General features: G+C 43.1%; 1 protein-coding gene across 2 annotated transcripts in view; it reads right to left on the bottom strand.

The window, feature by feature from the left end:
* Positions 1 to 13,693, bottom strand: part of LOC140431000 (N-acetyl-beta-glucosaminyl-glycoprotein 4-beta-N-acetylgalactosaminyltransferase 1-like) — a 1,349,192-nt gene that overhangs the window by 1,168,409 nt on the left and 167,090 nt on the right. The window lies entirely within an intron of this gene.

Here is a 13,693-nt window from a genome sequence, read left to right as displayed (position 1 = left end):
CGCCTTGAAGGGAGGAAAGGTTAGTAATTATATAAAATCATTCACTACCATTTTTTCCACATCTTCACCAGAAAGGAACAGTATCAACAAAGCAAAATTGTTCTGTTAAGGAAATGACATTTGATTCCCCTCTGACAACAATGCAAGTTAGGATTAAGGGATAGTCATTTATCATCTTTTATTCACACAAGTTCAGCAATAAGGAAATATAGAGGCTTCTGGTTACTAATCTTAGAATCAAAGCATTGATATAATGCATTGTATTGGCAACAGGCTTATTAGGCATCCATACATGTAAAATGCTGTTGCGTGATGTGATGAATGGAGGAATTTCAGATATATTATATTTCATAAATTTGGTGCAGGAAGGGTTAAAGGCCTGGGTTAGTGTGTGTATGACTGCTGCAGAAGTATTTTTAAAGAATCTGGTTTGAAAGGTTTTGAGAGCCAGAGGTGCAATTAAGGCATCATAAAAGCTTGGGCAAATGGAGTTTTGTTTGGATAAGGGAGTTCCCCGTGGAGTTAATTAGGTACATTGTGTTTCAGCTTGGTAAGATGATGTAATTAATGAGAAGAGCATTTTGCTGAGAAGCAGTTTAGTTGGGTTTTAAATTGTGATGTGAGCAGAGGGCAAGCATCTGTCTCACTGCAGTTCAGTTAATTATACATCTGTAAACAGATTAACAGTTTCTTTCCAAGCAATTCAGAATTGTGGGCTGGAAGGTGAGCTGAGAAGCAGCTTTTGAAAAAATACAGGCAGGGGGTGGGATTTTCCCATCAGGCGGCTAAGTGTTGACGCCGGCGTAAAAACAGGAGTGTTTTACCCCGGCGTCAACAGGCCTTCCGCCGCCCGATTCTCCGGGCCATAGGGGGCCAGCACAGTGCTGGAGCTGCCCACGCCGCTCCAGCTGCTGACCCCGGCGTCAGCTGGGCGCCGTGGGGTCCGCGCATGCGTAGTGGCACCGGTGCCAATGCGCACATGCGCAGTGGCATTCTTCTCCGCATCGGCCCCTACGCCAAATGACGTAGGGCTATAGGAGCCGGCGTGGAAGAAAGGAGGCCCCCAGCCCAAGAGGCCGGCCTGCCGATCGGTGGGCCCCAATCGCAGGCCAGGCCACAACGGAGGCCTCCCCGGGAGTCAGACCTTCCCCCCCCCCCCCCCCCCACCCACAGGAGAATCCCGCCCAAGGTTCCTACATGGTTCTGACAGGATTCAGGTCAGCCTCTTACAACAGCCTCAAAGTAGAGTATCCAGGCATCGCAGTACGGCAGATATTCCTGATTGTGGACTGTATTTGGAAGTGGATTGAGAGCTGAGGTGATTTTGATGTTTGAGTGGGAATAAATTAGCAGTTCATGGTCATTGTGTCACTGTATTGATTAGCAATGTTTAAGAGGTAATTATGAGTTATATTTCTTGTGTGATGTTAAAGATATTTTAATACTCTGTTCGTAATATAGTTTGTTTTAATATACCATACCTCTATTTTGTATGAAATTGCTGCTGGAGCGAGGTATCCTTTGCTCACAGTCTTACAAAATTAAAATTAAATATTTTTTTTTGTCCAGTACCACTGTTTGGGTCTGGTTCAGGATCGTAATAGGGAGCCTCATGGAGTTGCTGCAGTGCATCTTGTAAGTAGTACATACAGTTGTCACTGTGTAATCGTGATGGAGGGAGTGAATGTTGAAGGTGGTGGATGGGGTGCTAATCAACAAAGCTTATTTCTCCTGGATGGTGTTGATTCTTCAATAGTATTGGAACTGCATTCATCCAAGCAAATGGAAGTATTCCATTCAGCTCCTGACTTGTGCCTTGTAGATAGTGGACAGGATTTGGGGCGCTGGAAGGTGAGTTACTCACGACAGAATTCCCAGCCTCTGATCTTTCCTTGTAGCAACAGTATGTATGTGGCTTGTCTGGTTAGGTTTCTGGTCAATAGTATTCACAGGCTATTGATAGTGCGAGATTAAGTGATGGTAATGCTGTTGAAGATCAAGGAGATATGGTCAGATTGGACATTATTACCTGCCACTTGTGTGGCACAATGTTGCTTGCTATTTATCAGCCAGCCTAAATATTGTTCAGATCTTGTTGAATGCTGTGTCATGCGAGAGTACCTTTAAGACATGGATGTTTAAGCAATGTACCTTTAAGAAAACAGTGAGGTCAGAGAGTGGGTGGAGCTGAGGTCAGGTCAGCCATTTTGCAGTTTAGTTTTTCAGTTGGAAAAAGAGCTTGTGTGTGTCTGGATGTATCCAGAGAGCTGCAGTTTTAAAAAGCAGCTTGTGTATGTCTGTGGGTTTCCAGAGAGCTGCAGTTTGGAGAAAAAGAGCTTGGGGAGTGTCTGTGTTTGCAGTGAGCTGGATCTCTGCCATAAAAGACTATCTCGGGATCATTTCGGTGATTTAAACTCATAATTGTAAAGCCTTTAAACTGAGGTGATTCTGTTCAAAGGTATTAAGTCTCTTGGAAGTTTGAAGGAACATTTTAAGGAATTATTTACTGTTGCAATATTTTCTGAGTTATCTTTGAAGAAAGGGGTGTTAAGAGATCCAATGTTTATTTAAGATGTTAAGTTGAGTTCATGGAATAAACATTATTTTGTGTTTAAAAACCCATGTGTCCATAATTGTAATCCCACTCCTAGAGAGCAAGCCGTGTGCTAGGAAAAGCAACAAATACATTAAAGGGAGAGGTTGGTTGAACTCCATGATACATTTTGGGGTTCTGAAAACGCCTCGCCCACAACAGCTGGCATGACTGCTTCAGTTTCTGTGGAATCACAAATGGGGTTGAACACTCTTCAGTCATCCACAAATATCAAACCTTTGTCTGTATGTTCAAGGGAAGGTCATTGATGAAGCAGCTGAAGATGGTTGAACCTTGGATGTCCTGGGACTGAGATGCATGTTCTCCAAAAATTGCTGCCTTCTTCTTTTGTGTGAGATATTCTGTGGAGAGTTCCCCCCCCCCCCCCGATTCCCATTGATTTCAATTTTTCCAGGGCTCCTTGATGTCACACTCGGTCAAATGCTGCCTTGATGTCTGTGGCAGTCACTCTCACCTCACCTCTGGAATTCAGTATTGCAGTCTATGGCTGGATCAAGATTGTTGTGAGGTCTGGAGCCAGATGGCCCTAGCAGAATGCAAACTGAGCAACCATGAGTGGACTAAATGTTGTACTGTGAATGACATCTTCCATTACTTTATTAATCATCAGGTGTAGAGTGATGGGGTGGTAATTAGTCAGATTGAGTTTGTCCTGCTCTTTTTGGACAGGACATACCAGGAAAATTCCTACATTCTCGGGTCGATGCCAGTGTTTTAGTTGCACTGGAATAGCCTGCCCAGGAGTTCTGGGCATAATGCTTCAGTACTACAGGTGGGATATTGTCACAGCCTTTACAGTATCCAGTGCCTTCAGCCATTCCTTGATATCACGTGGAGTGAATCAAGTTGACTGAAAACTGGCATCTATGATGCTCAGGGCCTCAGGAGGTAGCTGAGACAGATTATCTGCTCAGCACCTCTGGGTGAAATGGCTCCAAACACTTCAGCCTTTCTTTTTTGCAATGATGCGCTGGGCTCCCCATTAGTTGAGGGTGGGATGTTTGTGCAGCCTCTTTCCATTAGAAGTTGTTTTGTGCACCACCATTCACGGCTGCCTGTGACAGGACTGCAGAGCTCTCAGCTGTTCTGTTGGCTGTGGGAATTTCTTAGCTACGTCTTTAGCATGCTGCTTTCACTTTGCGCTCCTTCCAAGTGGTGTTCAGCATCGAGGTATTCATTAGTTGAGGGAAGGCAGAAGGTTTCCTTTTCCAAGTCTGACCTGATGCCATGAACGTTATGGTTTATGGAGTCAATGTTTGGGACTCCCAACGCCACTCCTTCCTGACTGCATACCACAGTCCAACTGACAGCATATATCCAGGGATGTTGATGGAGGAGTTTGTGGCATTAGCTGTAAGGTATGATTCAGTGAAGATTATGTCGGGGATAGCTCTCCCTCCCAATTTTAGCACAATTGCCAGATGTTAATGAGGCAGACTTCACAGGATCATCTGAGCAGAGTGCGCCTTTGTTGTTTTCGTCGCCTCATTCAATGCTGGGTGGCATGCCTTCTTTTATTCTTATTCAACTTTCTGTAGATGTTTGGTGCAACTGAGTGGCTTGCTGGACCATTTCAGCAGACAGTTAAGGGTCAGCCATATTATGGTAGTTCTGCAAATCACATGCAGCCTAGATGGGATAAGGGCAACAAATTTCTCACTCTGAGGGGCTTAGTGAACTAGATGGATTTTTATGACAATCTATTGAGAGCAACTTTTAATTCCAAATTTATTAATTAATTGATGATTATTTGAGGTGAGATTTGAACCCATTGGGACAGTAGTCCGGACCTCTGGATTACTGGTCGAGAAACATTACCACACTGTTCCCGCTCCTGTAATTCCAAGAAGAACAAGGACTGCAGACACATGAGAAAACCACCATCTGTAAGTTCTTGTTCATGTCACATATTATCCTGGCTTGGAACTATATTGCCTCTCTTTCACTGTCACTGAGTCAAAATCCTGAAACTCTTTCCCGAACAACACTGGATGTGCCTACACAAGATGATGTGCAGTGGTTCAAACAAGTGGCTTCCCACCAGCTTCTTAAGGGCAGTTAGGGATGGGCAATCAAAGCTGATCTCGTCAGTGATGCTCACATCCCATGAATGGGAAAGGTTGTCACCTTAACTGCTAAAGTTCTCAAGCTCCTTCATAGGGTTAATTAATATGGCTAACATCCCTGATGCTGCATAATCACCATCAATATATGCGTGATTAGTACATGGATAAGTTAGCCTGATTCGTTAGCGGACAATGCTCCATTCTACAAAATGGCATGCATATTACTCCTAGCCTCTGTTCACTGTTCTCTCTATGGGAGTGTCCATGGTTGTTTGACAGGCTCTTTACCTATCTCTTGTTATTTATTACGGAGGTAGCTATTCATCACGTTGAATCTTCTTCTACACCCTGATTGGTTGGCATTATTCCTATTAATTAAAATTCCTCTTACAATATTGCACTTGGCTGGCAAAGCTCTGTACAATGTTGTGCATGATGAATGTATTCAGAGTTTCTACCTTGCAAAGAAGCTTGTTAAAGATATTGGCCAAATAGCCTAGTAAAACCTGGAAGAACCGGTTGGTGCTGAAGTGAGGACATAAATGCTATCAAAAATATACAGTACAGTTCGCTAAGTTTTCAGGTTCTTTCCAAACCTTTATCACAAGACAAGCATGAAGCAAAAGTTGGGAGTACAATGTTGGGCGTTGCATCACTTCATACAACGTTCGGATAAGAAGCATATTCAATGGCCCAGGTTTGATGTGCTTCAGGGCCTTGACAGTAGAAGTCTGCACATCTGACAGCTCTTTTGGAAATACATTTGTAGCTAGCACCTCACAGAACGTTGCAACAGCATTCACCCTAGAAGCACCCTAGAAGTTTGCCATCAGGTTTGGTCTAGTTCTTTGCCCCATTCACACAAATCTCAACACTACTATTCCACTACATGAATTTATCTGTCACATACCAATCCTCAGTAGTGTGTTTTTGTTGCAGCAGAATGGCAAAATGTAAACTCCTTTTGGATCTCAGATGATCTTATCAAATGAACAAAACCCATTGTTTGTGCTGCAATAGCACAGGCAACACTTTGATCATCAATTTGTAATGCAAGAAAAACTCTCCAAGTCCACATTTCGGAGTAGCTAGTCCTCAATGTCTCCTGCCATATCAGCAATCTTGCTACTAAACATATTGGCAGATAGTAGCATGAGATTAAACTGATCAGCAACTTCCCTTCCATACACGATTAATGCCATTTCCGTAGCTTCTGGCATGCAGTACAAGAATTTCACCAATCACTTCAGATTTTCCAGTTCTTGCTATTGGATCTGAGTCAGCATGGGATGCTTTAGTGCTTTGGCAGGGGTAGCACTGCATTCTTTGATTATTTGTCTCTGTCCTTTTAGTTGCAAGAGCCGTCAATAAAAAAGAACGCGTTGTGATTTACCTTTGAGGGAAGACTGATTAATCTCCAAATGTCGATTTAGTTTCTCAGTTTCATGCTATCCTGAACACGAACCTTCGGGAAAACAATACATTGTGATCAAACATTTTCTTCAGAATTAAATCCTAAGTCAAAGTAGGATGGATATTATTTATTTTGCATCCCCTCTTCCTTGTATGGAGTCAACATCCTGAACTTTCACAGCAAAATACACTCTGTTATTTCAATATTATCTAATACTAAACTTCACACTCGTGTCAGTTATATGGGAGCTAGGGACACTGGTGTGTTCAGAACAGGTTAATTTGAATTGACAGTTCAATGCAGATACTGTATAGTCCTAATTGCTAATAATCAATTCAGGCAAGAGACATCTGTACTGACAGCAAACTCTGATACTGTCAAAAAGCACTGCTCAACTGGTGTATGTCCCCCACATGCAAACAATGCAGCCTTATCTGACATTCCTGCCTTAACATTAGTGGGCTTGTGACAAAAGTCTGGAATTCTTTACCTTTTGAAGAAATGAAGCAAATGTAACTTTTTAAAAACCTGTATGGTGATGCAGCCTCCTATAAGGTGATCTCAGTACAGCTGATAGCGAGCCCACTGATTTCTAGAACCGGTAGTTCAATTAATCAAAGGTGTCTCGTGCACAGACTTATTCTCCATTTGCAGCTCTGCCCTACAACCGCTGCTGGAGAATTTGGCGTGCCATTCGGTCACTTGGCTTGTCGATGAGATTTCCCATTGATGTCACTCCCTCCCCCCGCCGACAGGGAATCCCCGGTGGGGGTGTACTGCCAGTGATCCAGAAAATCCCACCGCCAGTGAGCAGCCGGAGAATTCCAGCCATTGTCTCAGCACCATGAAACGTAGTCAATCTGACAGAAATTGGCAAAACCTCAAGTGGTTTAGTATTCGGCCTGCTTTTTGACTCGGTAGGTCAAGAAGATCACATCATGAAATACTCACCTTGATCAGGTTAATGACGCAGAACATGCAGAAGAAATAGGAGATGCAGCAGACAGGAATCACAGAGTGATAAACACTGAAAATGGTTTTTTTAAAATGCTGGGAGCGTCGGATAAAACCGTTCTCCTGAGAAGAGCTATTTTGAAGTTGAAGAGAAATCCTAAGTGGAAAGGTTTAAGACTCACTCAGTGCTGGGAATATTTCCCTGGATGTTAATTTGCAGAAAACCTAAATTTGGCCAGAACTCCTTTTTCTTCTTGGCTAGTTTGAATTAAAACTCTGAACATGGTATCGGGAAGCCCTGGGGCTTCCTCAGTACGCTAGGCTCTTGGTTTCATTGCCTTGTTATTTTCAGTGTTGCTCATGCTGATATACTTGTCTGCCAATCCTTTGTGAGTAGCTGGTACATGTGGCCTCACACTCCCAATGAGCCCCCCCCCCCCCCCCCCCCCCCCCTCAAACCCCGCAGTCTCACCATTTCACGATGTTCAATTTTACATTGTGGCGCCTCATATATTGAACTTGTAGTGATCTGTACATCTGTACATACATCTGCACATACACCAGGGACTGCAGCACAGATGTAACAGCCACAGCATCACTAGAGGGCAGCATCAGAGACGGGTATAAAGGGTCCAGCCCAAGGGAGGATCCGCCTCTTTCAGAAGTACAGGGCTAGTGAGCAGCAGCAGACAGAGACAGCTCAGCATAGGCAGCTGACCTTAGCTTCACTGGTCATACCTCTTGACTGTATTATATCTAGTTAAGCTCTGGAAACAGAACGAATCCACTGAATAAAGTATTTGTGTTCACTGGAAGTCTACAATCTATATTCAGACTTAGAGAATAACATAGAACTGAAGGGCACTTGTTAAACAAAATGTTTTTATTTTTGCCTCGGGATTTGCTTCATAAACCTACCTGTGGCACCTAATTTATTCAGTTGCATTCCCTCTCCAACTTTGCCCCAGTTGCACAAAATGAAATCATTGTAGGTGATAGTAAATTAATGGATACTGAGTTGAGGTAAGAATGTTGCTTTATGTGTCTCTGTGAAATGGAACAGAACCTGACTCTCAATTTGCAGTGTCTTTTTCTGAAGATCAGAAATTGATTCATTTGGTCAATAGAGAGCAGCCTAATTTTTTATTCCTTGCATGCAAGAAAGATATATCATGGGTGGAATTTTATCAGGGCCTTGGAGGTGGGTTTGGAGATGGAAAGCAAACAAATCGCTAGTCCCAAGATTGACTCATGTGGGAAATGAAAAAGCCACATTAGGGCAGTTAGATTTATGTTTAGCGTGAAAGCACTGTTGAAACAATGTAGAGGAAGTCTTTCCTAGTACTAGTTTATTCTACATGGTGACAGTTGATGCACAAAATACATTTGCTCTATTCTCCTGCCGTGACATATTTCATCTTAATGAGGTGAAAATTTAGAAAAATTATTTCATGATTAGATCCTGGAGTGGCACAAATGGAAACAGTTTGAATTTGTGAGCAATTGATTCTATGTCATGAAGGGATCGCTCATTAGTTAGAGTCTGGGTATCTCACTGTGTTTAAGATAAATGTTTGTCACATGGAGGAACAGTTGCTTAGTAACTGATGTTATGTACAGCAGTATTGGTGCTGGTTTTATTTGAATTGTGAAACTGAGACCTTTTTTTTGTTCAAGCATAACCATTGAAGAACTAGGACTGGATTCTCGAAAAATGGAGCTATGTCCCCACGCCAGCGTAGAAATGCTGGCGTTTCACTCTTGACTTTTCTCAGAAAAATCTACAGCTGTTCTCCTACCTTGCAGGGCCTGGCAGGGCCCAGAGTGCTTCTCGCAGGTTTAGCTGTGGATATGGGCACCCACACTTCCGGTCGCAAGTCCATGCATGCGCACGGCGGCGCCCTGCAGCGGCTGAGCCATGTGCGATGGCGGACTCGGATTGTGGAGGCAGCTGCAAGATGTTGGCCCCCCCCAAGATGCTGCGGGCTTGCGGATCCGAGCCCCTCGATTGCTGCCCTGGCTGACCATGAGGCCCCCCCCCCCCCGCGGTATTTGATCCCCTCCCCCCACCACTCGAGAGCCAATACGTGGTTAGAACCACGGCGTCGGGAACCCGGCCAGTTTTGCGCGGAGAATCACTGGGTGGGCCCCTGTCAATGGCCCCCTAGCCACGCCACATAAATCGCGCACATGCAATTCTCCTGGGACCGGAGAATCGCGGAAGAGGCGCCGGCTATGATTTTGGCGTAAACAGGGATTATCCGCCCCCGCTCCGAATGCGATTTCGGCATGGGGCTGTGGAGATTCCAGCCCCTAATCAATTCAATCGTCTGACTCCAACATTTATGGTGCAGATCGAAAGGTGCCTGACACTAGCTCCTTTCTACAAAAGCAGCAAGTAGGTACACTTAAAATAGGAAGCTTGTTGTCCATTGACTTTCAGTCCTTGCAGTCTACCAGCATTCCTAACAACAAGTAACACCAAAAGGTCTATATCACACACCGTGAGTCTCTGTCCTAGATTCGGAAGACACGCCATATAGGCAGAAGATGCACTATTTTAGCATCCAACTCAGAGGCAATAACTATTTTTTTCATTGGACTTGTAAAGATTCTCTTACTCAGTTGATTATAGTGGTTGTTTTTCTTGGGTCCTTCCATTCTGGGAAGGATGATTATTTTGTGTTGTTTACAAACACATTTAAGTTTGACCTCTTTTATGCATTCTGTCTTCAAATAAACTTGATTTTTATTTTAATCTGTTCTTAGAATTTGGGTGCCACTGGCAAGGCAAACATCGCTCACCCCTAGGTGCCCTTGAGAAGGCAGTGGTGAACCAGTCCGTGTGGTAACAGCTCTGACACAATATTGTTCAGTAGGGAGTTCCAGGAATTCTGACCCTGTGACAACGAAGGATGTTTGACAATACTGGCCTTGTGCGAGGGAATTTAAAATTTAGTCTGCAGTGTAAACCAGAATGTAGTAACTGAGCAAGGCCTAGATTTGGCCGTCTTAAAATTAGGTATTTTAAATTACAGAATTCATTGATTAAATTGGATATCCTAAATTAAAGAATTGGCCATCTTAAAATCATACTGCAGTCAAATCTCAAGAAGGCTGCAGACACGGTGCCAGAATATATCTCGGTCTGCCCCATTCAATCATCCAACATCGCACTCTACTGTGGCCCAGCAGGGGATCATCGTACCCCATTGAAATGCAAAGGTCTATTGTCCATAGCCAAGATCAAGCCAGACTTTCCGTCACCCAGAGTTTTACTGTTATGTGCAGCCCACACCACCAGAGATGGGCCACCTGAGGCGGGCTCAGGTGGCCTGTCAAATGGTCATCAACCAGACCATTGGCTGCTGAGACCCCCTCCTGAGGCATCATTGGCCAGAAGCCAGAGAGGTTTCTGGAAAGGCAGGGGCGGGGAGGGGGGTATAAAGGTACACATCTCAGACACACCAGCAGCAAAGACTATGTGAGGTGACCTTGACCAGACCAGAAGGAAGGAAGCAAGGAAGAGATCGCCAGCAAGAACCACCTTTCTGAAGATGACCCAGAGAAATTCCAGTGATCAGACACCCTCCAAGCCACCTTTGCGGGTAGTATACTTGAATATGGGGTATCCTCTTGTTTCGTGTGGGTAATATAAGGGTTAATTGTGTTAATAAATATTGTTGAATTTTGAACTTGTGTTTGTGGTTTGTTTCCTCATAAATAAATGCACCCTAGGCAAAACCTTTGAATAAGTAAAGTGGTCGAAAGTACCTGAAGTTTCACAGGTACAACAGGAGGGAAGGCGAATGAAAGTCTCACAGTGCTACATACAGACCAAGTGCTGGAAAATGAGATTAGAATAGATCAGCGCTTGATGGCCAGTGCAGACAGGATTGGATGAGGGGCCTCTTGCAGTGCTGTAAAATTCTATAACTCTGGAACTCACCACTCTCTGTCCCAGCTGCATAAGAGCCAGAAATAAAAGCTAAAAATGCAAATGCTGAAAATCAAATGCTAGATATTTTTTTAAAACATGCTGGTAAATGCCCAGCAAATCTGTCAGCATCCAAAAGAGGAAGATACCTTAAAATTCAGCATCCTTGGGTTTTAATTAAAGTTGAATGGAAATATTAGCATCCTTTCAATGTTTATTCACCTGGATGTGCATTTCTAAAATTTCCCATTTTTGTTGAAGAAACATGGTTAATCCTGCTGGAGTTGTTTGCAAACGCTCAACATTATAAATTAATTATTTATTACATAAACTTGGTCAGTTACTATAACTAATTATATACTTCCCTAGTCCAATCTTCCACACAGTCCCAACCGCTGTTCCAATCTCTTCATCCTCACTGGCCAGATCAGCCCCAGTCCCAGACATATGCTCCTCGACCATCAGTCTTTTACTGTAGCTTAATAATAGTTTGACAATATCATGTGTAGGATGGGGGTTTGGAAGGAACCTAATTAAAATGGAAAGCCTTCTTTTGGACATTGCCTTATGCAAAAAATAAAATGAAACTGGTTAGCAACATGATGGGTAATTGGGCACATTGGCTAATCAGATACAAATTGTGACAGTTTGAATGCAGATATTACTTGAACTTATAGGCATGCCAACTGGTGCAGTCACTGAGGTAATGATTAATTCATCGCATTTACACACAGATTGAGAGTTGGATTTTGATCTTTGAAAAACTCAGTGGAGGAACTACAATAATTTCTTTCTGACATTTCTCCATTAATTTGGCTATATTACATTCAGATATATAAGTAATGAATCTAACTGACCCGTTGCAAGCCTCCACATGGCAGCATTTTTCACTCCACATAAATTGTTTACAATATTACACAACAAAAAGCAAATTTTCCTTGAACGTTCTTTGGTGGCTGAGTGCACAATGATTCAAGTAAGATTAAGGGAATATCATTCAACACACAGCACTGAGATTCTGTAGCTTGATGTTGGATGGATTCGACACAAAATGCGTGGGAGGCATTATGGGTCTGAACTTGAAACCAGGCTTGAGTGTAGGGGGAGAGCAACAGCAGTTCAGAGTATTCAGGTGGGAGACATGTTCCATTTTTCCAGTCACTGCTCAGTTGCATGTGGTATGGAAGCTGTCAGCACTGACCAATATTCCCATTGAGAACTCTGCTGATAAAGAAGCAAGAAATCGGGCATTGCCTAGCCACCTAGTTGGGTAACAGCATCAAGCTAACTAGGGAGTGGATAGAATGATGGGCTTCTTTTTTTTAAACCCAATTTTGAAACACTGAAACACTCAAATCTAAGGACAAAGCAGATTACTATCATGGAAAAAGTTTATCTACAGCCATTGCATGCAAAGACACTCAAGCATTTTGGTGCGTCAATAGCTTATTTAGATAATTACATATTTTAATCTCTCTGGCATCTATCATCTTGCTGTGCATTCCACTCTAGGTAAAAACATTAGGAAGGCAGCTTATCCTTGCCATGGCCATAGTACTCTGAAACCAGGTGCTTTAAAATATTCAGTGGTCAGCCTCTAAGCTTGCTTTTCCCACCATGCTGCTTTGTGGGTCCGAGTTGCAGAGGAGCGGGTCATCCGGATAAAGCGAGACTCTGCTCTCTGCCACCTCTTCGGATCCCCTTCCAATTCTTTGCTGCTCTGAGCACGATTGCTAGTGGTCTATCACTAAGGCGAACAACAGTGGGACAAATGCGTGTTTAACTCGGACAAATGCGAGGTGATGCATTTTGGGAGATCCAATTCAGGTGGCAGCTATAAAATAAATGGCAGAACCATCAGGAGCATAGAGACACAGAGACATCTGGGCGTGCAGGTCCACAGATCCTTAAAAGTGGCAGAACAGGTGGAAATGGTGGTAAAGAAAGCAAATGGCGTGCTTGCCTTCATAGGATGGGGTATCGAGTATAAAAGCTCGAAAATTATGTTGCAATTATATAGAGCGTTGGTTAGGCCACTGTCATGTGAGAGTACCTTTAAGGAATGGATGTTTAAGCAATGTACCTTTAAGAAAACAGTGATGTCAGAGAGTGGTGGAGCTGAGCTCAGTTCAGCCATTTTGAAGTTTCAGTTTTGAGGAAAAGAGCTTGGGTGTGTGTCTGAGTTTTGCAGTGAGCTGGATCTGCTGTGATCTCTGCCATGAAAGACTATCTCTGGATCATTTGGGTGATTTAAACTCATAATAGTAAAGCCTTTAACCTGATGTGTTTCTGTTTAAATGTGTTAAGTCTCTCTTGGATGCTGAAAGGAACAACTGAAAGATTATTTAGTGTTGTAATATTTTCTGGGTTATCTTTAAAGTAAGGGGTGTTAAGAGATCCAATGTTTATTTAAGAGGTTCAGTTGAGTTCATGGAATAAACATTGTTTTGTGTTTAAAAACCCACGTGTCCAAAATTGTAATCCCACACCTGGAAAACAAGCCGTGTGTTCGGAAAAGCAACAAATATATTAAAGGGGGAGGTTGGTTGAACTCCATGATACATTTTGGGGTTCTGAAAACGCCTTGCCCATAAAAACTGGTGGCTCGAGGGGGATAAAAGTCTATCTATTGGATTGGCTTTTGTGAACTTAAAGACAGTGAAGGATTGTTGCTTTTCTGGTGTGGTATTTTAATTTAAGTGGGGAGT

This window comes from Scyliorhinus torazame, chromosome 10 (assembly GCF_047496885.1).
Source record: "Scyliorhinus torazame isolate Kashiwa2021f chromosome 10, sScyTor2.1, whole genome shotgun sequence".
Classification (NCBI taxonomy): Eukaryota; Metazoa; Chordata; class Chondrichthyes; order Carcharhiniformes; family Scyliorhinidae; genus Scyliorhinus; species Scyliorhinus torazame.
The sequence above is the reverse complement of the archived record's forward strand: the minus strand, read 5'-3'. Positions and strand labels throughout refer to the sequence as shown.